This window comes from Ornithorhynchus anatinus, chromosome X1 (genome assembly GCF_004115215.2).
Source record: "Ornithorhynchus anatinus isolate Pmale09 chromosome X1, mOrnAna1.pri.v4, whole genome shotgun sequence".
Classification (NCBI taxonomy): domain Eukaryota; kingdom Metazoa; phylum Chordata; class Mammalia; order Monotremata; family Ornithorhynchidae; genus Ornithorhynchus; species Ornithorhynchus anatinus.
This window is the reverse complement of record NC_041749.1, coordinates 37427734-37448746: the sequence shown is the minus strand read 5'-3', so window position 1 is coordinate 37448746 and position 21013 is coordinate 37427734.

The following is a 21013-nucleotide window of genomic DNA, read 5'->3' as shown; positions in this document are numbered from 1 at the left end:
AAAATTCAACTTTTCCTTTCTTTTTAATGATATTTCTAAAGTTCTTCCTATGTGCTAGAGACTGTACTAAGCATTTGGGTAGTTACAAGCTAATCATGTTCTCACAGCTCACGTCCCATGTGGGGATGACAGTAATAATCCCCATTTTACAAATAAAGTAACTGAGATAGAGGGAAGTTAAGTGACTTGCCCAAAGTCACACAGTAGGCATGTGGAGAAGCTGGGATTAGAACCCTAGACCACTAACTCCTAGGCCTGCGTTCTTTCCACTAGGCCACACTGCTTCTCTAAGCAGGCAGGAATTGGGAATCAGAGACAGATACGGATAATAGATTTTAATCAGTTGGTCCAGATCTTTTAGACTGTGAGCCAGTTGTTGGGCAGGGATTGTCTCTGTTGCCGAATTGTACATTCCAACCGCTTAGTACAGTGCTCAATATGATTGAATGAATGAATGAATCCTTTGCTGCACCTGGTGCTGTTTTGTGGAAAACACTCACCCTGTGATCCCAGTATTTACCCACTGACTACTTCATCCCTTCTGAAATATCTAATATTCAATCAGTCATTTGTACTGATTGAACGCCTACCGTATGGTTGATGATGAAGAAGCAGAGTACTCAATGTACTAAGCACTGAGGAGAGTATAATATAACAGAGTTGGTAAACACAGCACCTGCCCACAACAAGCTTACAGTCTAGAGTGGGAGACAGACATTAAAATAAATTACAGTTTTGTACCCAAGCACTGTAGTTCTGAGAGTGAGGTGAATGGAAGGGTACACATGCAAAGCAAACACAGAAAGCAGATGGGGGAGGGGGAAACAAAAGCTTAGTCAGATGTGATTTTAATAAGCCTTTGAAGGTGGAGAGAGTGATTATCTGTTGGAGGAGCACGACGGGTAGGCTGCGAGATAGCAGAGCTTGAGGTGCAGTGAGTAGGTTGGCATTAGAGGAGCGAAGCGAGCTGCTGGGTTGTAGAAGGAAATCAGCAAGATGACGGAAGGGGGCAAGGTGATTCAGTGCTTTAAAGCCGATCTATCTGGACTATCGTCACTAAATATGGCGTGTGTGTATCTGCGTCTGAGTGCTGTTTTCCTGTTTCCAAGATGATGCTACTGATGGTGAGATTGTGTTTATCAGTGAATGTAGGCATGACTGATGAGGCCGTACATGCTTAGCAAACCCTCCCCCGTTCCTGTGCATATAAGATGGTCCCTTACTAGCTCATTTGTTCCCCACAGTGCCTGATGCTGCTTTCATATGGCTAGTGATATGAAACGCTTAATACATACCAACTATCGTACTGCGTCCTGAATTAGATATAGGAAAATGAGCTCAGGCACAGTCCCTGTCCCACATGAAGCTCACATTCTGAGGGGGGAGGGATGTAGGTATTTACTCTCCATTTCACAGGTGAGGAAACGGAGAAGTTAAGTGACTTATCCATGTCAGACGGCCAGCAAGTGGTGGAGTCAGGATTAGAATTCAGGTCCTCTGACTCTCAGGCAATCTCCTTTCTATTAGTCCATGTTGCCTTTCCTCCTTTTGGTATAATAATAATAATAATAACTGTGGAATTTATTAAGCACTTACTACATTCCAGACACTCTACTAAGCACTGGGGCAGATACAAGATAATCGGGTTGGACACAGTCCCTGTCCCACAGAGAGCTCACAGTCTTAATCCTCATTTTATAGATGAAGAAACAAAGGCACAGAGAAGTTAACTGACTTGCCCAAGGTTACAGCAGACAAGAAGTGGAGCAAGGATTAGATTCCAGGTTCTCTGGCCCTCTCAGGCCTGTACTCTTTCCACTAGACCATGCTGCTTCTCAAAACTCACCCATAATTTCTTTTTTTTTTAATTGATATTTGTGAAGTACGTATTAGGTGCCAAGCACTGTACTAAGTGTTTGAGTAGATTCAAGCTAAGCAGTCCATGTCCCACGTGGGGCTCACAGTCTTAATCTTCATTTGAAGTTGAGGTAACTGAGGCAAAGAGAAGTTAAGCGACTTGCCAGTGATCTCAGAGCAGACGAGTAGAAGGATTGGGATTAGAACCCAGATCCTTCTGATTCTGAAGCCCGTGCTATATCCACTGGGACAAGCGCCTCTCAATATTCTTGAATTCTGATATTCTGCGAGTCCGTCACAACCTTTCCAATAGCTGGACTCCAGAATGACCGGTCTTCTGCTGCTGTCTCCAACCATCCACTGCTGCCCCGTATGATTTCAGGGTTAGCTTCGTTGTGACCTCGAGCCTTTTTTTCTGCCTCACTAGTTCGTGCTTTCCCTACGCCTCCTTACGACAGAGCAGATGTTTGGGTAGCCTATTATCATCTTCTCTCCTCCCATGTCCAACCCAGCAAAGGTACGATGGGATGGACATTGCTTTGAAGCTGATCTGACTGTATTTTAGGGTCTCACTGCTTTCGAGGCTATCTTGTTAATGTTGTATATAGGAAGCATTGGTAAAACTGCTCTAGACGACGTGTGCCATCTGCATTAGGTCTGGATATCACATCTGTTAGGACAGCTGAACACCACTTTGGCCAAACTGAGATTTTCTCTGAATCACGTTACTAAGTAGATGCTACATTTTGATTCTCTGCCTCCCAAAAGACCCACTAGTATTCTTGATTCGTTTCGCCACCTCCTTGTCGATCTTTATTGGTCAAGGTGCACTCCAGGTAACAGAATTCCGCAAAGCTTCCCTGATTAATTCCCACACCGCTATGTCATAGAAATCCATCACCTAGGACTAACGCTTAGGACTTACCCATCTGCAGCACTTTTTATTCATTTCACTGCTTCTCAAGTCCTCTATTTTTATTTCATTTTCATGTCCTGCCTCCCCCTGAAGTTCACGGTAGCCCCCGCAGTTAGCCCAAATCACCTCCAGTGGGTTTTTAAACTCATCTCCCTGCACGAAAGCGTTAGGACAACTGGCTAAATCATTTGATTCATGCTCAGGGAAGACAGGATAAAGCCCAAGAGAAGCCAAACTTCCAACCATGAGAAAAAAACGGACACACATGGGAGTCAGCAGCAGAAGACAGATCGCCCTGGCTTTCAGCAATTAGAAATGGCGTCACAGCTCAGCGTAGATATTTCTAGATACCAGTTCGACCGTATGGCCTTAGAAATTACTTTTACACAAATAACCTTAATGTTATATCTGGAAATGTTCATTTACACTTTTCTCTCATTTTACCATATTCCTGCTATCTGCACTGCAGCATTACTCTTTCCCCAGTCCCTCGTGGGCCGAGATAGCGTTTACCAATTCTGTAGCGTTGCACTGTTCCAAGCATTTCCCAAGCAAGTAGTCTAACTAATTTGCTTCTTTCTGATGACCCCACTTGACTGTAAGCTCTTGAGGACAGAAACATGTCTCCTACCACCTTTCCACTCTCCCTAGCACCTAGAACCGATCGCTTGATTGAAGATCATTTCCGTAAGAAGGAGATCAAGGCTCCACGTGGAGCAGATCCAAAAGTGTAGCCATCACCGATCTTCAGGGTCACACTGTGATGAAGATACTTTCAGTCACACGTCGGTCTTACCAGACAGTGGCTCGTATTCAGCGACAAAAAACTAATCTTGGTAGCATCATTTTCAGTCGTCAAAGTCTATCTTGGAACTCCGTTAGATCGGTTAACCCTGGCTGTGTATCACGCAACCAAAAACGTATCTATAAGAGTAGGTGTTTTGCCCTTTCATTTAGATTTTCACCTTTTATTCCCCCCATCCTCAGTTCTACAGCCCTTATGAACATATCCGTGATTAGTTTATATTAGTGTCTATCTCTCTCTCTAGACTGCAAACTCGTTTTGGACCAGGAACATGTCTACCTAGTCTGTGACATTGTACTCTCTGTAGTGTTTAGTACAGTGCGCTGCTCACAGTAAGCACTCAATAAATACAAAGAGAAGCAGCATGATCTAGTGGATAGAGCACAGGTGTGGGATCTGGATTCTAATCCCAGCTCTGCCACCTGTCTGCTGTGTTATTTAACTTCTCTGTGCCTCAGTCACCTCGGATGTAAAATGGGAATTCATTCAACTGTAGTTATTGAGCGCTTACTAATCATTTGGCAGAGTACAGTCCAACAATAAACGGACACATTCCCTGCCCAAAATGAGCTTACAGTCTAGATGGCGGGAGACAGACATTAATGTAAATAAGTAAATTAAAGATATGTACGTAAGTGTTGTGGGGCCGGGAGGGGGGAATGAACAAAGCGAGAAAGTCAAGGCGAAGCAGAAGGGCGTGGGAGAAAAGGAAAGGAGAAGCTTAGTCAGGGAAGGCCTCTTGGAGATTTGCCTTCAGTAAGGCTTTTAAGGTGGGGAGAATGATTGTCCATCAGATTTGAGGAGGGAGGGTGTTCAAGGCCAGAGGGAGGAAGTGGGCAAGGGGTCAGCAGCAAGATAGATGAGGCTGAGGTACGGTAAGAAGGTTAGCATTAAAGGAGCGAACTATGCAGGCTGGGTTGTAGTAGGAGAGTAGTGAGGTGAAGGAGGAGTGGGCAAGGTGATTAATTGCTTTAAAGTCAATTGTAAGGAGTTTTTAGTTGATGCAGAGATGGGTGGGCAACCACTGGAGATTTTTGAGGAGAGGGGAAACGTAGATCATTTTGTAGAAAAATGATCTGGGCAGCAGAGTGAAGTGTAGACTGGAGTGGGGAGAGACAGGAATTAATATGTGAGCCCCATATGGGATATGGACTGTGTCTAACATGATTAGCTTGTATCTACCCCAGTGCTCAGTAGCTGGCACATACAGTGCTTAACAAATGCTATTGAAAATGAAATAAAAAAAATGATTGATTGGATGGTTCACTCTGCTGCCCAGATTATTTTTTTACAGAAACACTCAGGGCATTTCACCCCCCTCCTCAAAAAGTCTCCAGTGGTTGCCTATCACCCTCCATATCGAACTCCTCACTATTGACTTCAAAGCTCTCCATCACCTTGCCCCTTCTTAACTCACCTTCCTTCTCTCCTTCTACATCCAAGCCAGTACACTCTGCTCCTCTGGTGCTAACCTTCTCACTGTGTCTCAATCTCACCTGTCCCGTTATTGACCCCTGGCCCGCGTCCTACAGCTGGACTGGAACGTCCTCCCTCCTCAAATCTGCCGAACAATCACTCTTGTCCCTTTCAAAGCGATACTGAAAGTGCACCTCCTCCAAGAGGCCTTCCCAGACCAAGCCCCCCTTTTCTTCAGCTCCCTTTCCCCCCCACCTCACCCTGACTCGCTCCCTTTCCTCTCCCCCAGCCTCCCTGCCCACAGCACTTATGTACGTATGTATACATCTATAATTCTACTTATTTATGTGGATGCCTGTTCACTTGTTTTGATGTCTGTCTTCCCCTTTCTAGACTGTAAACCCAGTGTGGACAGGGATTATCTCTCTCTATTGCTGAATTGCTTAATACAGTTCTCTGCAGACAGTAAGCGCTCAGTAAATACAATTGAAAGAAATGAATGAATGGTGGGACTGAAAATAGCATTCGGTTCTTAGGTTCCACCCCATTTTACCTCCTGGTTTTATCTTGGATCAGCTAACCTGGTAATGTGAGAAACACACACGCCATATACAGTCCAATTGCTTATTTTGTGCTTGAGCGCCAATTAAGGATTGATTACACAATATCTTAATCGCCGGCCACAATTCAGGATCTCAATAATCCACACCTTTCATTTCCCCTCCAGGTAGCTAATCTTCTCAAATGATCTCTCCAAGAATGAGCTGCATTTGCTTTTAGAGGAATTATTGTGCCACTGCTGAGAAAAGCAGAATGGATTATAATTTTCCATGCATGTACTTTGATTTTTAAACCCTCTATTCAAGATAAGCATCGGCTGGAAGAGCTGCAAAATTGGGCTTTTCTATATAAGTGTGTTATTGCCATTGTTTAAAGCTGAGGCAACCTGAATGGGCATCCACTTTCCTGAAGAAAATTTGCTGATGTTGTGATGTGGGATTTTAGTGAAAATATATATGAACAGTTTGTTTACCTTGAACTTCCAAAGAGGAAAAATCAAGTTACTGTGTCCCCATAGAAAGCACCAAATAGATGACATGGGGAGAGCCTGGAAAATCAAATAAGACAAAAAACAGTGTGAATGTCAGCAAACGGTTTTGAAAAGAACCCAGTCCTGGGTGGTACTCATTTGTAAAATGGGAATTAAGAGTATGACCCTTATGTGGGACAGGGGCTGTATCCATTCTGATTATCTTGTATCTATACCAGGGCTCAGTACAGCACCTGGCCCATGGTAAGCACTAAACAAATACCATAAAAAAAATCAAAGATAAAGGGTGAAGACAACAAAAGGTGATATTAGAGGTAATCTCCTTGTAGCCCGAGAGTGTGGGGTTTTCTGTTGTACTTCATAAAACCTTAGTCAATCATTTATTGAGCATTTACTGTGTGCAGAGCACTGTACTAAATGCTTGGAAGAGTACAATGCAACAAATAGACACATTCCCTACACACAACAAACTCATAGACTTGAGGTGAAGAAAGATATTAAAATAAATAAATCACAGAGATGTACAGAAGTGGGGTGGGGAAGGGGGATGAATAAAAGGAACAAGTCAGGGTGCTGCAGAATGGGGTGGAAGAAATGGAAAAGAGGGCTTAGTCAGGAAAGGCCTCCTAAAGGAGATGTGCCTTCAATAAAGCTTTGAAGTCAGGGAGAGTAATCATCTGTCAGATATGAAGAGGAAGGGCATTCCAGGCCAAAAGTAGCAAGTGGGTGAGAGGTTGGGGGTAAGATAGACGAGGTCGAGGTAAAGTTGAGAAGGTCGACATTAGAGAAGCAAAATGTGCGGGCTCTGTTGTTATAAGAACAATGTTTGGCTCTCAGAAAGTGCTCAGTAAATGCTGTAACCAAGAACTGATTAGCAGAAGGCAGCCAGATTCTGCACTTCTTTTCCCAGGTTGTGGATCAGTGGGATGGGAAGGGACCTGTGAAAGGGGAATGGGAAGAATACTTCCGCTAAAGGGTATCAAATACCCCTAGTTTAGATAACATCGGCAGAGAGAGGGAGGAAGGAAAAGAAGGAGGAGGGTTTTAAAGACCCCTCTTTCTCAGCCCCACCAAATGACCATTCAGAATCTCCACACCCAGCGGGAGAAATCTTACTCTTCTTTGCTTTCCTCCTCGTAACTACCTCCTCGCTGCCTGCAAGTCTCCCAGCTGGACTCAGGCCAGGATACCGATAGGTGTGATCCTTCTTCGGTGGGTCAGAACCCTTCTCTGAGCAATGTGTTAATCTCCCCCACCTTCTCCACTGTTTCAGCTTAAACCGGTGTGCCCATCACGATGTGAGGGTTTTGAACTGAACTGTACTTTCCAAGCACTTTGTTGCAGAAGCTCACAGTGAGTGCTCAATAAATATGGTTGAAAGAATTAATGAGCATTTCCAGAAGCTCGAACAGTCATTCTGACTAATCTCCATCAGAGTCCCGTCCTATAGGAGGGACGTGTATGTTACGGCAGTTAAGGCCTGCTAGAGTTAGAGGGTAGCAGAATCCTAAAATGTTTAATATACCACGGAAAGGGACCAAAGACGTGACTAAACCTGGGAGAATAGAATTCTGGCCAGGGACCCTATACAATGATTAATTCTGCATTTCCATTCCCTCCCTGGCAACGAGTACTGAGTCTTAGTACAGTCCTGTGCACACAATGAGTGCTCAATAAATGCCACTTTTGAATTGATAGATTAACTGTGCCTCCAGGAAAATGAAATGATCTCTATTCCGAAATCTGTGGCTCTCTGTAACCTTGACTCCACCCTTGATACTTAAGCACTGAGAAGCAGTCTGATGGCGCCTAGCGGATAGAGCACAGGCCTGGGAGTCAGAAGGACCTGGGTCGTAATCCCGGCTCGGCAACCTGTCTGCTGTGTGACCTTGGGCAAGTCACTTAACTTCTCTGTGCATAAATTACCTCATCTCTGAAATGGGAATTAAGACAGTGAGCCCCATGTGGCATATGGATTATATATCTCTGTTTATTTACCTCAGTGCCCAATATCTTGCCTGGGACATGGTGCTTAATAAAAAGCATTATTAAAAAAAAAAAAAAGCATTCATAGGCTACTGCCTTCTTCTCTAGCACGTAACATATGCCTTTGTCTTCTAGAGCGGAATCTATTTTTAAAAACCCCGTTATTGGAGACAAGGGAATTTAGTATTAACATGGGTCCAAACGATGTGATATTTTTATTAAAAACTGAACAGGCAGCACCGAAACCACCCCCAAAATATTTAAACATAGAATGCGGGCTATAAATGGAACTGGATGGAATCTTTAAGTACACATCCACAGCATATTATTTCACATATAAGGGATAGAGCTCTGCAAATGAGAGATTAGCTGTTAGAAGAGAGGTTAGTAGATATCTTGAAAAGTCTGAGTGCAGTATGGCATCCCCTCAGGACTGTAAAAGTCACATGATTGGACTCTAAATAAGGTCTGTATTTCCAGAAATTTGAGTCAAATAAAAATTGGGAGCTGCAGTAATTTTGTATATAAGAAGCAAGGAGTACAAAACAGCCTGTTACATCTGCTCTGGTTTTCTGTAAATTTCTGATTTTCTATTACAGATGATTCCTGCTCCACAGACTATCACAGATTGGTTTGGCCTCAGTCTCAGTTACATCTTTCTTGACCTTTACCCTTCCTTCCCTTTCTCTTGAGACGTAGTGTGTCCCTCCCTCAAATTCTGCCATCTTTGGTTACCTGGACACACCGCTATCTCTGCAAGGAACTCTATTGATCAATCCATTCTATTTATTGAATACCAGGTGCAGAGCATCGTACTGAGCGCTCGGGAGAGCACAGTATAACAGAGTTGGTAGACTCGTTCCCTGCCCACAAGGAGCTTATGCCCTAGGAGAGGGAGATGGACATTAATATAAATGAATAAATCAATATTCCAGTTCTGTTCATAAGTTCCGTGAGGCTGGGGGAGGCACGAATAAAGGGGGGTAAATCCTAGTGCAGTGCGGAAGGGAATTGGGGAAGAGGAAATGAGGGTTTCGTCTGGGAAGGCCTCTTGGAGGACGCATGCTTTTAATAAGGCTTTGAAGGTGGGAAGAGTGGTCATCTGTCAGATCTGAAGAGGGAGTGTGCTCCAGGCTAGAGGTAGGGTGTGGGTGAGTGACAGTGAAATAAAGGAGATGGAGATTCATTCATTCAATAGTATTTATTGAGCGCTTACTATGTGCAGAGCACCGTACTAAGCGCTTGGAATGTACAGAGCGGCAACAGATAGAGACGGTCCCTGCCCTTTGACGGGCTCACGGTCTAATCGGGGGAGACGGGCAGACGAGAACGATGGCGATAGAGTCGAGGGGAAGAACATCTCATTAAAACAATAGCAAATAAATAGAATCAGGGTGATGTACATCTCATTAAACAAAATAAATAGGGTGATGAAGATCTATACAGTTGAGCAGAGGAGTACGGTGCTGAGGGGATGGGACGGGAGAGGGGAGGAGCAGAGGAAAAGGGGGGAGAAGAGGGTTTAGCTGCGGAGAGGTGAAGGGGGGGTAGAGGGAGCAGAGGGAAAAGGGGAGTTCAGGCTGGGCTCCAGTGGATCAGACTGAGATCCAGTGAGTAGGTTGGTGTTAGAGGAGCAAAATGCGCAGGTTGGGTTGTAATAGGAAATCCGGGACGAGGTAGGAAGAAGCAAGATGATTTAGTGGTTCCTGTGTCATTCCTATGACATGGAATGAGAAATCACTGGAGGTTTTTGAAGAGCGGGGAAACATGGATTGAATGGTTTGGTAGAAAAATGATCAGAGCAGCAGAGTGAAGTACGGCCTGGAGTAGGGAGAGGCGGGAGGCCGGGAAGTCAGCAAGAAGGCTGTTAAAGTAATCGAGGTGGGATAGGATGAGTGCCCGCATTAACCTCGTTGCAGTTCAGATGGAAAGGAGAGGGCGGGTTGTAGCGATCTTGTGAAAGGCAAACCTATAGGATTTGGTGAAAGATTCCGAATAAGTGGGTTGAATGAGAGAGATGAGTCAAGGATAAGGCCAAGGTTATGGGCTTGTGAGACACGGAGGGTGGTGATGCTGCTACTGTGATGGGAGAGTGAAGGGGAGGAAAGGGTTGGTGTGGGGAAATGAGGAGTTCTGTTTTGCACCTGTTGAAGTTTGAGATGTCAACAGAACATCCAAGTAGAGATGTCACGAATGTAGGAAGTAATGCAAGACTGCAGACAAGGAGAGAGATCAGGGCAGGGGATGTAGATTTGGGATCGTCCGCATAGAGATGGTAGTTCAAGTCATTCTCCAAGAGAGTTGGTAGAGAAGGAGATGATGTAGATTCATTCATTCATTCAATCGTATTTATTGAGCGCTTACTATGTGCGGAGCACTGTACTAAGCGCTTGGAATGTATAATTCGATGTAAAAGGGGAACAGGAACTGAGCACTGAGGGGCACCCACAGTTAGGGGGTCAGGGGTAGAGGAGGAACCCGTGAAAGAGGTTGAGAATAAGCGGCCAGAGAGATAGTAGAATCAAGAAAAGGACTGTGTCAGTGAAGTCGAGGTTGGATAATGTTTCCAGGAAAAGGGATCATCGACAATTTCGACGGCTTCTCAGAGCTGAAAGAGGATTAGGATGGAGTAGAGACCGTTAGGTTTGGTAAGAAGAAAATCATTGGTGACTTTTTAAAAATTTTTAATTGTATCTGTTAAGCACTTATTATGTGCCGGGCACTGTTCTAAGAGCTGGGGTAGATACAAGCTAATCAGCTTGGTCACAGTCCCTCTGCCACGTGAGGCTCACAGTTTTAATCCTCATTTTACAAATGAGGTAACTGAGGCACAAAGCAGTGAATTGACTTGCCTGAATTCACACAGGAGACAAGTTGCAGAGACAGGATTAGAACCAAGGTCCTCTTGACTGCCCCCCCCCCCACCCAGCCCAGGCTCTTATCCACTAGAACATACCCTTCCCCATCCTTCTCAACCTTTGAGAAGGCAGTGTCCGTGGAGCAAAGGAGGTGAAAGGCAGATTGGAAAGAGTCAAGGAGAGAATTGGAGGAGAGAAAGTAGAGGCAGTAGAAGACGGCTCATTCAGGGCATTTGGAGAAGAGTGGTAGGAGGGAGATGGGGTGATAACTCGAAGGACTTTAAAGCCGGAAGACTATCAGATCCGGAAGCACAATCTTCGTGAGATGGGAGTTGTTTGGCTGATTTATACTGAAGTGGGGCTAGAAACCAAATGAATAGGGCCGTTGTGTATTCAGATCAGCCCAGAGAGAAGACAGAGTAAGAGACTATCCAGGATCCCATTGGTAGCTCCGCAAAGAGGCCATCTTTCCTACCGGAAAAATGACCCAGGTCTTTGTTCCGTCAGTACAACTAGAAAGGGTGTCAGAGAGATACAAAGATCGAGGTTTACCGAATGCTACTTAAAACCACTTTACTGAACTTTAAAGCTGTAAATGCAAAGCTTGATTGGCCAATTACATTAAACCACTCATCATATGCTAAACCAGATGGGTGCCATAATGTTTTTTTGTTTGCTGAAAGGAGTGGAAAATATTTTGGACTGGAAGTATTCCGTGAATGACACGCTCTTCTTCGCTGCTCTCTTCTCCCATCATATCCCTGCTCGTGATCTTTATTCTTCTCAGTCTACATTTCTTCCACCGCTGACCTCTTGTCCCCCATGCCTTGAACTCCCTCCCTCCATCATCATCATCATCAGTGGTATTTATTGAGCACTTGCTGTGTGCAGAGCGCTGAATAAGCACTTGGAAGAGTACAGAACAATAGAGTTGGTTGATAAAGTCCCTGCCCACAGTGGACTTAGAGAGGAGGGTAAGTTTCTTCCTTCAAACTGGACAGATCAAGATTCTCTTCATCTGTGCACTTGGTTCTGTAGCCTTCAATTCATTCATTCAATAGTACTGATTGAGCGCTTACTATGTGCAGAGCACTGTACCAAGCGCTTGGAATGGACAATTCGGCAACAGATAGAGACAATCCCTGCCCATTGATGGGCTTACGGTCTAATCGGGGGAGACAGACAAAAACAATAGCAATAGATAGAATCAAGGGGATGTACATCTCATTAACAAAATAAATAGAGTAATAAAAATATATACAAATGAACGGAAGAGCACAGTGCTGAGGGGAGGGGAAGGGAGAGGGGGAGGAGCAGAGGGAAAGGGGGGGACGGGGGGCTGAGCTGAGGGGAGGTGAAAGGGGGGGCAGAGAGGGAGCAGAGGGAAAAGGAGAAGCTCAGTCTGGGAAGGCCTCTGGGAGGAGGTGAGCTAGTCACCCCACTCTCAGCCCTATAGCACTTGTGCACCGATCCATAATTTCTATATTTATTTTAACGTCTGCCTCCTCCTCTAATAATAATGACGGTATCTGTTGAGCACTTAGTATGTGCCAAGCACTATTCGAAGATACAAGGTCATCAGGTTGTCCTACGTGGGGCTCACAGTCTCAGTCCCCATTTTACTGAGGATGAGATAACTGAGGCACTGAGAAGTTAGATGACTTTCCCAAAGTCACACAGCTGACAAGGGCGGAGCAGGGATTAGAAACCCCGACCTCTGACTCCCAAGCCTGCGCCCTTTCCACTAAACCGCTGCTTCTGGTCCTTGAAGTTGAGAATCCTGTTTACCAACTCCATTGCATTGTACTCTCCCAACCAGATAGTTTAATGATCTGCCCAAAGTAAGTGTTCAGTAAACACCGCTAATTGATTTACTGATTGATTCAAAGCCTTTCTGAAATCACATCCGCTCCAGGAGGCCTTCCCTGGCAATGTCGGAAGTAGCTTGGTGTTGGGGATAGAGCGAGGGCCTGGGAGTCAGGAGGTCGTGGGTTCTAATCCCAGCTCTATCGCTTGTCTGCTGTGTGGCCTTGGGCGAGTCACTTCATCTCTCTTGGCCTCAGTTACCTCATCTGTAAAACGTGGATTAATACCACGAACCCCATGGGGGACATGGACTGTGTCCACTTGATAAGCTTGTATCTCCGCAGCGATCAGTACACTGTTCGGCAGATAGTACGTGATTAACAAATACCAGTATCATCACCAATGTCTAAACCTCCCAGATTAGATCCCCACAATTTCCATCTCAGCACCTCTGGACCAAAGCAGTGCAGCCTAGTGGATAGATCATGGGCCTGGGAATCAGAAGGACCTGGGTTAATAATAATAATAATGTTGGTATTTGTTAAGAGCTTACTCTGTGCCGGGCACTGTTCTAAGCGCCAGGGGAGATACGGGGTAACCAGGTTGTCCCACGTGAGGCTCACAGTTGATTCCCCATTTTACAGATGAGGTAACTGAGGCCCAGAGAAGTGAAATGACTCGCTCACAGTCGCCCAGCTGACAAGTGGCGGAGCCGGGATTCGAACCCGTGAGCTCTGACTCCCAAGCCCGGGCTCTTGCCACTGAGCCATGCTCCTGACTCTGCCACATGTCTGCTGTGTGGCCTGGGGCAAGTCACTTCACTGGGCCTCAGTTACTTCATCTGTAAAATGGGGAGTAAGAATTGAGCCCCGAATGGGACACGGACTCTGTCCAACCTGATTAACTCGTATCTACCCCAGAGCTTAGATCATTCCTTGACACAAAGTAAGTGCTAAACAGTGCCATAATCATTTCCTCCTCTAGGCTCTAAGCTCATGGTGGGCAGAGAACGTGTCTGTTTATGGTTGTACTTTCCCAAGTGCTTAGTACAGTGCTTTGCACACAGCAAGCACTCTATAAATACAATCGAATGAATGAAGCTACATACCTGTATACTCGTAATCTCCTCTAACATTTATACATTAACCTGTCCTATCAAACACTAACTCATACACCTATGCCTTTTCCCATTTTCCTTCTATCTGAAAAATATTTCCTCGTCCCCCTCCCTGGCTGGAATGTCAGCCGCCTGAAGGCAGAGATCATGTTTTCCCATGTCTGCTGACTTTATTGCACTCTCTCAGGCACTTAGGAAATGCTCGACACACAATAGCCATGTAATCCATATTATTGATTGATTCTTATTTTTCCGGTTAACGTGAGCCCTTATGCAATCTCGTTTAGTTCACGTTCTATTTATTTATTTTTGCTAATTTTTCAAATTTATGCTTTTCCTCTTGTTCCCACTGTGTATAAATACCATGTGTGTCTGTTTATCTCTCCCATAGAACTGCAAGCTCCTTGTAAGGAAGGACCATATGCTTTGTACTCTGATCATTTGTTCTCAAACACCTAATACAGCTCCCTGCACCAAGTAGGAGCTCAGTAAATGCCAAGGAGATGAAGGAGAAGGAGGGGGCGGAATATTCTACCCACTAATTATTCGCCGATCTCCTACTCTGACCCATCCCGCAAACTCCTCTCCTGTAACACCTTCCCACTCTCTGTACCTCGATCACGTCTACCCCATCTGTCCCGCCACCTACCCCTTGCCCACATTCTCCCTTTGGCCTGGAATTCCCTCTCCCTTCATATCCAACAATCCACCGTTCTACCCACCTTCACTACCTTCCTAAAATCACATCTCCTCCAAGAGGCTTACCCAACTAAGTCCTTCATTTCCCCCATCTGCCCTCCCCTCTGTTTCGATTAAGAACTTGCCTGTGTATCCCGTGACCACTTTGATACTCACCCCAGCCCCAAAGACTGGACACTCTTATTTCCTTTTAGGCGGGGATTTTGTCCAAACATCTCTTTTTTGGGGCTTTTGTTTTACTTTGTTTTTGTCGTCCTGGCATTTAAGTGCTTGCTATGAGTCAGACGCTGTACTGAACATACACTGTACACTGTCCAGCGCTTGAAACAGTACTTGTTACATAGTAAGTGCTTAACAAATTCCATCATCATTATTATTATCATCAGATACAAAGAAAATCAGGTTGGACATATTCCCGGTCCCACAGGGGGCTCGTGGTCCTTCCCCCATTCCACAGATAAGGTAACTGAGGCACAGATAAGTGAAGTGATAATAATAATAATAATAATGTTGGTATTTGTTAAGCGCTTACTATGTGCCGAGCACTGTTCTAAGCGCTGGGGTAGACACAGGGGAATCAGGTTGTCCCACGTGGGGCTCACAGTCTTAATTCCCATTTTACAGATGAGGTAACTGAGGCACAGAGAAGTTGAGTGACTTGCCCAAAGTCACACAGCTGACAAGTGGCCGAGCCGGGATTCGAACCCATGAACTCTGACTCCAAAGCCCGTGCTCTTTCCACTGAGCCACGCTGCTTCTCTAGTGATTTGCCTAAGGTCACCCAGCAGACAGGTGACAGAGCTGGGATTAGAACCCAGGTCCTTCTGACTCCCAGGCCCGTGCTCTGTCCACTGGGACATGCTGTTTCTATTGTAATTTCCCAAGCACTTAATACAGTGCTCTGCACATAGTGAGTAGGGAATAAATGTCATTTATTGATTAATTTATTGAGGAGAGCAGGAGGAAGAAGAAGAGGATGAGAAGGAAGAAGGAGAGAAGGAGGAGGAGAAGGAAGATAGCTGGAAGGAAAGCTTAGACAAAACCAGAAACACTACAAAATGCCATCCGCTACATTTTCTTCTCCAACTCTGAGTTCTTTACAGTATAGAATCCCAGAACTCTCAATATTTGCCAATCATTAGCGCTGGGAGGGGCTAACTCGGCAAAAAGAGCCAGTTCTGGTGACGGGCCTCTCTTGAACTGGGTTTGGATCCTTCAGCGTGGCCTATTGGATGGAGCCCAAGTCTGGGATTGAGAAGAAACTGGGTTCGATTCCCTGCTCTGCCACTTGTCTTCTGGGTGATCTTGGGCAAGTCACTTCACTTCCCTGTGCTTCAGCTTCCTCGTCTGTAAAATGGGGATTCAATCCTCCTCCCTCCAGTTTAGAATGCGAGCCCACGAGGGACAGAGACTGTGGACTGTGACCAACCTGACTAGCTTGTATTCCTACCCTTGAGTTTCATGCAGCGCTTAATGCATAGTAAGCATTTAACCAAGTACCATTACATTAAAAGCAAAACTAAAAACAAAATAGCCACCCAGGATGTCAGGGCTAATGATGGCAGGGTTGTATCCCACGTAGGGAATTCCACTCCCCCACAAGGAACGTGGTTCTTGGCCTTATGGGCCACTCACGAGCAACATGTCCTGATGACTTGCTGTAGAATATAGAACTTGGAAGAATCGAAAGCACACTCAGTATGTGCTCAACCAATACCACCGATTGATTTGTTGAAGAGGATGGACCAGCTTGAAAAGTTCCCCCCAATCTTTATTCCTCCTTGATGGTAAAAAGAAGAATAACATTAAGAAGTGTTAATTCTGTGCCACTCACTGGGATAGACATGAAATAATCAGTCCCTAGCCCAACCCGGCCCCACAGTCTAAAAAGGAAGGGAGAACACGTCGCGTTCCAGACTGTAAACTCTTTTTAGGCAGGGAATGTGCCTACCGACTCTGTTATATTGTACTCTCCCAAGCGCTCAGTACAGTTGTGGGCATATAGTAAGCACTCAATAAGTGTCATTGATTCTCAGTGGAAGCCCAGAGAGGTCGTGTCTTTCCCGAGATCTCACAGCAGGTCAGCGACGGAGCGGGGATTAGAAAACAGATTGCCTGCCTTGTAGTCTGTGCCCTTTCCACTTGGGTTTGTGGGGAATGAGGGGTGGCTGGTGGAGGTCTCCCGGTTCCTTTGATACTAATCTGATCCAGCAACACAGCCGGCGACCTGACTTCCTCTCCCCTGCAGGAGAAACTGGGATATCAAAAGCTCAGTCCCATCCTTCGTTGTTCAGTCCCCCATTTATCTTATATTAACAGTAATAATCATCACTGTGGCCTTTATCAAGTGCTTATTATGTGCCACAGCACTTGTTAAGCACAGAGATAGATCGAAAAGAATGGGTCCTGATCAATCAATCAATCATATTTATGGAGTGCTATCTGTGTGCAGAACATTAAATTTAAGTGCCTGGGAGAGTACAGTAAAATAGAGTTGATAGATGCATTCCTTGCCCACAGTGTTCCTCATTTTACAGAGAAGCGCAAAGAATCGTAATCATAATTGTAATAAAAATAATAACGGTATTTAGTAAGCACTGACTGTGTGTCAAGCTCTTTACTAAGTAGATGCAAGATGAGCAGATCCCTCAAGAGGATCAAAGTCTAAGTAGGAGAGAGAACAGGTATTGGATCCCCATTCGGCAGATAAGACAACTGAGGCACAGAGAAGTGTCTCTCCCAAGGTCACAGAACAAATAAGAGGTAGAGCGAGGATTAGAACTCGGGTCCTCCGTAAACCAGGCCCATGCTCTTTCAACCACTCCAGGCTGATTACTTGTAGAGTGACCCGTCCAAGGTCACACGGCAGCGCAGTGGCGGAGGCGGGGCTAGAACCCAGTCCCGCGGAGATGACTCGAACGAGGTCACACGGCAGACGGGTGATAGTCGGAATTAGAACCCATGACCCGCGGGCTCCCGGGCCCGTTCTCTAACCACTCTAGTACAGTGCTCTGCTCACGGTAAACGCTCGATAGATACAAATGACTGGCTGACTTCCAGGGATCTCGGAGGGCTAAGAGGTCAGCTCCCGAACACCTCAGAGCCCGGGCTCGGGAGTCAGGGGTCATGGGTTCGACTCCCGGCTCTGCCACTTGTCAGCTGCGTGACTGTGGGCGAGTCACTTCACTTCTCTGGGCCTCAGTGACCTCATCCGTAAAAGGGGGATTAACTGTGAGCCTCACGTGGGACGACCTGATGACCCTGTATCTCCCCCAGCGCTTAGAACAGTGCTCCTCTCGTTTAGTCCGCTCCTGTGGGAAGAGTTTGATTTCTGTGAAACACTTCAAAGCCGACACCCTCCGTCCGGTCCCTCTTTTTTGTTCTTCAGTGCCTTCGCTACCGATTCCGCCTCCGGATCGGGCCGCTTTACGTGTTGGGGTTTTCTCTGGGAAAGAGGAAGGGGGGGGGAGATAGATATCGGGTTGTCAACAGAGACGCAGTTTGAAATAATTGAAGGACACGGGTGCTGCTCTCCCAAAATATCACCCGAGTGGAACGGGATGAAAAGAACTTGTCTCGTGTGGAGAATCGGGGGGCGTCTTAACTCACAAGTTCACGATCGCTTGCAGAGCCCTAGGCAGCTCGCTGCACACGTCTCCTCCGAAGCGGCGGAAAGAGCCCGGGGTTGGGAGTCAGAGGTCACGGGTTCGAATCCCCACTCCGCCGCTTGTCAGCCGTGTGACTGGGGGCGAGTCACTTGGCTTCTCTGGGCCTCAGTTCCCTCATCCGTAAAATGGGGATTCACCGTGAGCTTCACGTGGGGCGACCTGATGACCCCGTATCTCCCCCGGCGCTTAGAACAGTGCGACGCACATAGTAAGCGCTTAACGAATACCAACATTATTATTATTAATCTCTAGGGCTCTTAACACTATGAAAATCTCTCTAATCTTAATTCTCTGGTGTTCCTCTCCAAGACTGGGGAAGAGGCTTTGTATGTTTTATTGCTTCTTGGGGGAAGAACCTCAGGGATGGAGCACACACAGCCTATTAGAAAGAGCACAAGATTAGGAATTATGACCCCTGGGCTCTAATTCTTTTTTTATGGTATTTGTTAAGTGCTTACTATGTGTCGGACCCTGTTCTGAGCTCTGTGGTGGGGACAGGTTAATTGTCACACACAGCGCCTGTCCCACATGGAGCTCACTGTCTTGAGAAGCAGCGTAGCTTCCTAGAAAGAGCACGGGTTTGGGAGTCAGAGGTTGTGTGTTCTAATCCCGGCTCTGCCACTTGTCAGCTGGGGGCCCGCGGTCACTTCACTTCTCGGTGCCTCAGTGACCTCATCTGGAAAATGGGGATGAAGACTGTGAGCCTCACGGGGGACGACCTGATGACCCTGTATCTCCCCCACGCTTAGAACAGTGCTCTGCACAAAGTAGGCGCGAATGCCAACGTGATTATCATCATCATTATTCAGAGGCACAAGGGAGCCATGGGTGCAAGCCAAAAGAGCTACGGAGGCAGGACCAACTGTAAAAACACAGCCGTTACTCAGGGCACCTGGACCCGTCTGTAACCAGGGGAAAGTCACTCAACTCCTCAAAGCCTCTGTGCCCCAGTTTCATCATCTGCAAAATGGGGATAACGGAACCCGCGCTCCCTCCCTCATCACTATCGTAACAACAGCACGGACACATAGCCTGCGGCGTGACTAAGTGGATACGACACGAGCCCGGGAGTGGGAAGGATCTGGGTTCCAATCGCAGCTCTGCCACCTGTCTGCCCCGTAGCCCCGGGCAAGTCACTTCACTTCTCTGTGCCGCGGTTACCTCGACTGTAAAATGGAGCTAAGAGCGGGAGCTAAGAGAGGGACCGTGTCTGACCTAAGTCGTATTTACCCAGGGCTCAGAACAGTGCTTGGCACATAATGAGCGCACGACAAGCGCCATGGGAAGCAGCGTGGCTCAGTGGAAAAGAGCCCGGGCTTCGGAGTCAGAGGTCACGGGTTCGACTCCCGGCTCTGCCACTTGTCAGCTGGGTGACTGTGGGCGAGTCACTTCTCTGTGCCTCAGTTACCTCATCCGTGAAATGGGGATTAACTGCGAGCCCCACGTGGGACAGCCTGACTCCCCTATGTCTACCCAGAACAGTGCTCTGCACATAGTAAGCGCTTAACGAATACCGACATTATTACTATTATTATCATTACTATTTTGGTGGTGGAACCGACCTTTTATCAGCTGGATGTCCAGGAGCCGGGAAGAGTATTTTCTTTTCACGGATGCATTTTCAACCGGGCAAGATGTCTCTCTCCGAGTCACTTGTACGCACCGGTGCAATTTTGCTACAGGCGGAGTCGCCTTTGAACTGTTTTGAACTGCTGCTCTGTCATTCTTTCTATAAGCTTCCCTCTCTCTTTGCCTATCCGATCGGCCCGAAATAGATCCTGCCTCCGGATCGGTCGCTGACATCTATGCTTCATGAATGCCAGAGAGACACCTGGAGAAGAAATGTAGATCTGTACGGTTATTTGGAGATCTGGTTGGTCCGTGGGCTGGGCGACTGATTTTTGTTTTCAAGGGTACTGGTTAAGCGCTGATTCTGTGCCAAGCCTTGTACTGCACTCTGGGAAGCAGGATGGGGGAGGCTCTGCCTCTTGTCAGCTGTGTGACTGCGGGCGAGTCACTTAACTCCTCTGTGCCTCAGTGACCTCATCCGGAAAATGGGGATCAAATCTGTGAGCCTCACGTGGGACGGCCTGATGCCCCTGGATCTCCCCCGGCGCTTAGAACGGTGCTCTGCACTTAGTAAGCGCTTAACAGATATCGACGTTATTATTATTAGAGCATGGGCCCGGGAGTCAGAAGGTCATGGGTTCTAAACCCAGAGCTCCACCACCGGTTTGCTGTGCGGCCTTGGACAAATCACGTCTCTGTGCCTCAGTGACCTCACCTGTAAAATGGGGATTAAGACCGTGAGCCCCATGCGTGACAGAGGTCGTGTCCACATTAGCACTTGGTACAGTGCCTGGCACGTAGTAAATGCTTAACAAATGCCATAATCATTATTAGTAATATCGTCGTCGTTATTAATTCAAGCTAATCATGATGGACACAGCCCAGTTTCCACATGGGGCTCACGGTCTTAATCCCCATTTTACAGATGAGGTCACTGAGGCACAGAGAATTAAGTGACTTGCCCAAGGTCAGACAGCAACCATAAGGCAGAGCGGGGATTACGGCCCAGGTCCTCTGACTCTCGGGTCCGTGCTCTTTCCCGTAGACCACGTTGCTTTTTTTTACTCACTAGTAAGAGTCTTTTGGGGTTAGGCCTGGCTCTTTCACTAATAAGCTAAAGGAACAGAAAAGACTTCAGTCAGTCAATGCCTGCCTTAGTGAAAAGAGCCCGGGCTTGGGAGTCAGAGGTCATGGGTTCAAATCCCGGCTCTGCCACTTGGCGGCTGCGTGGCTTTGGGCCAATCACTTAACTTCTCCGTGCCCGT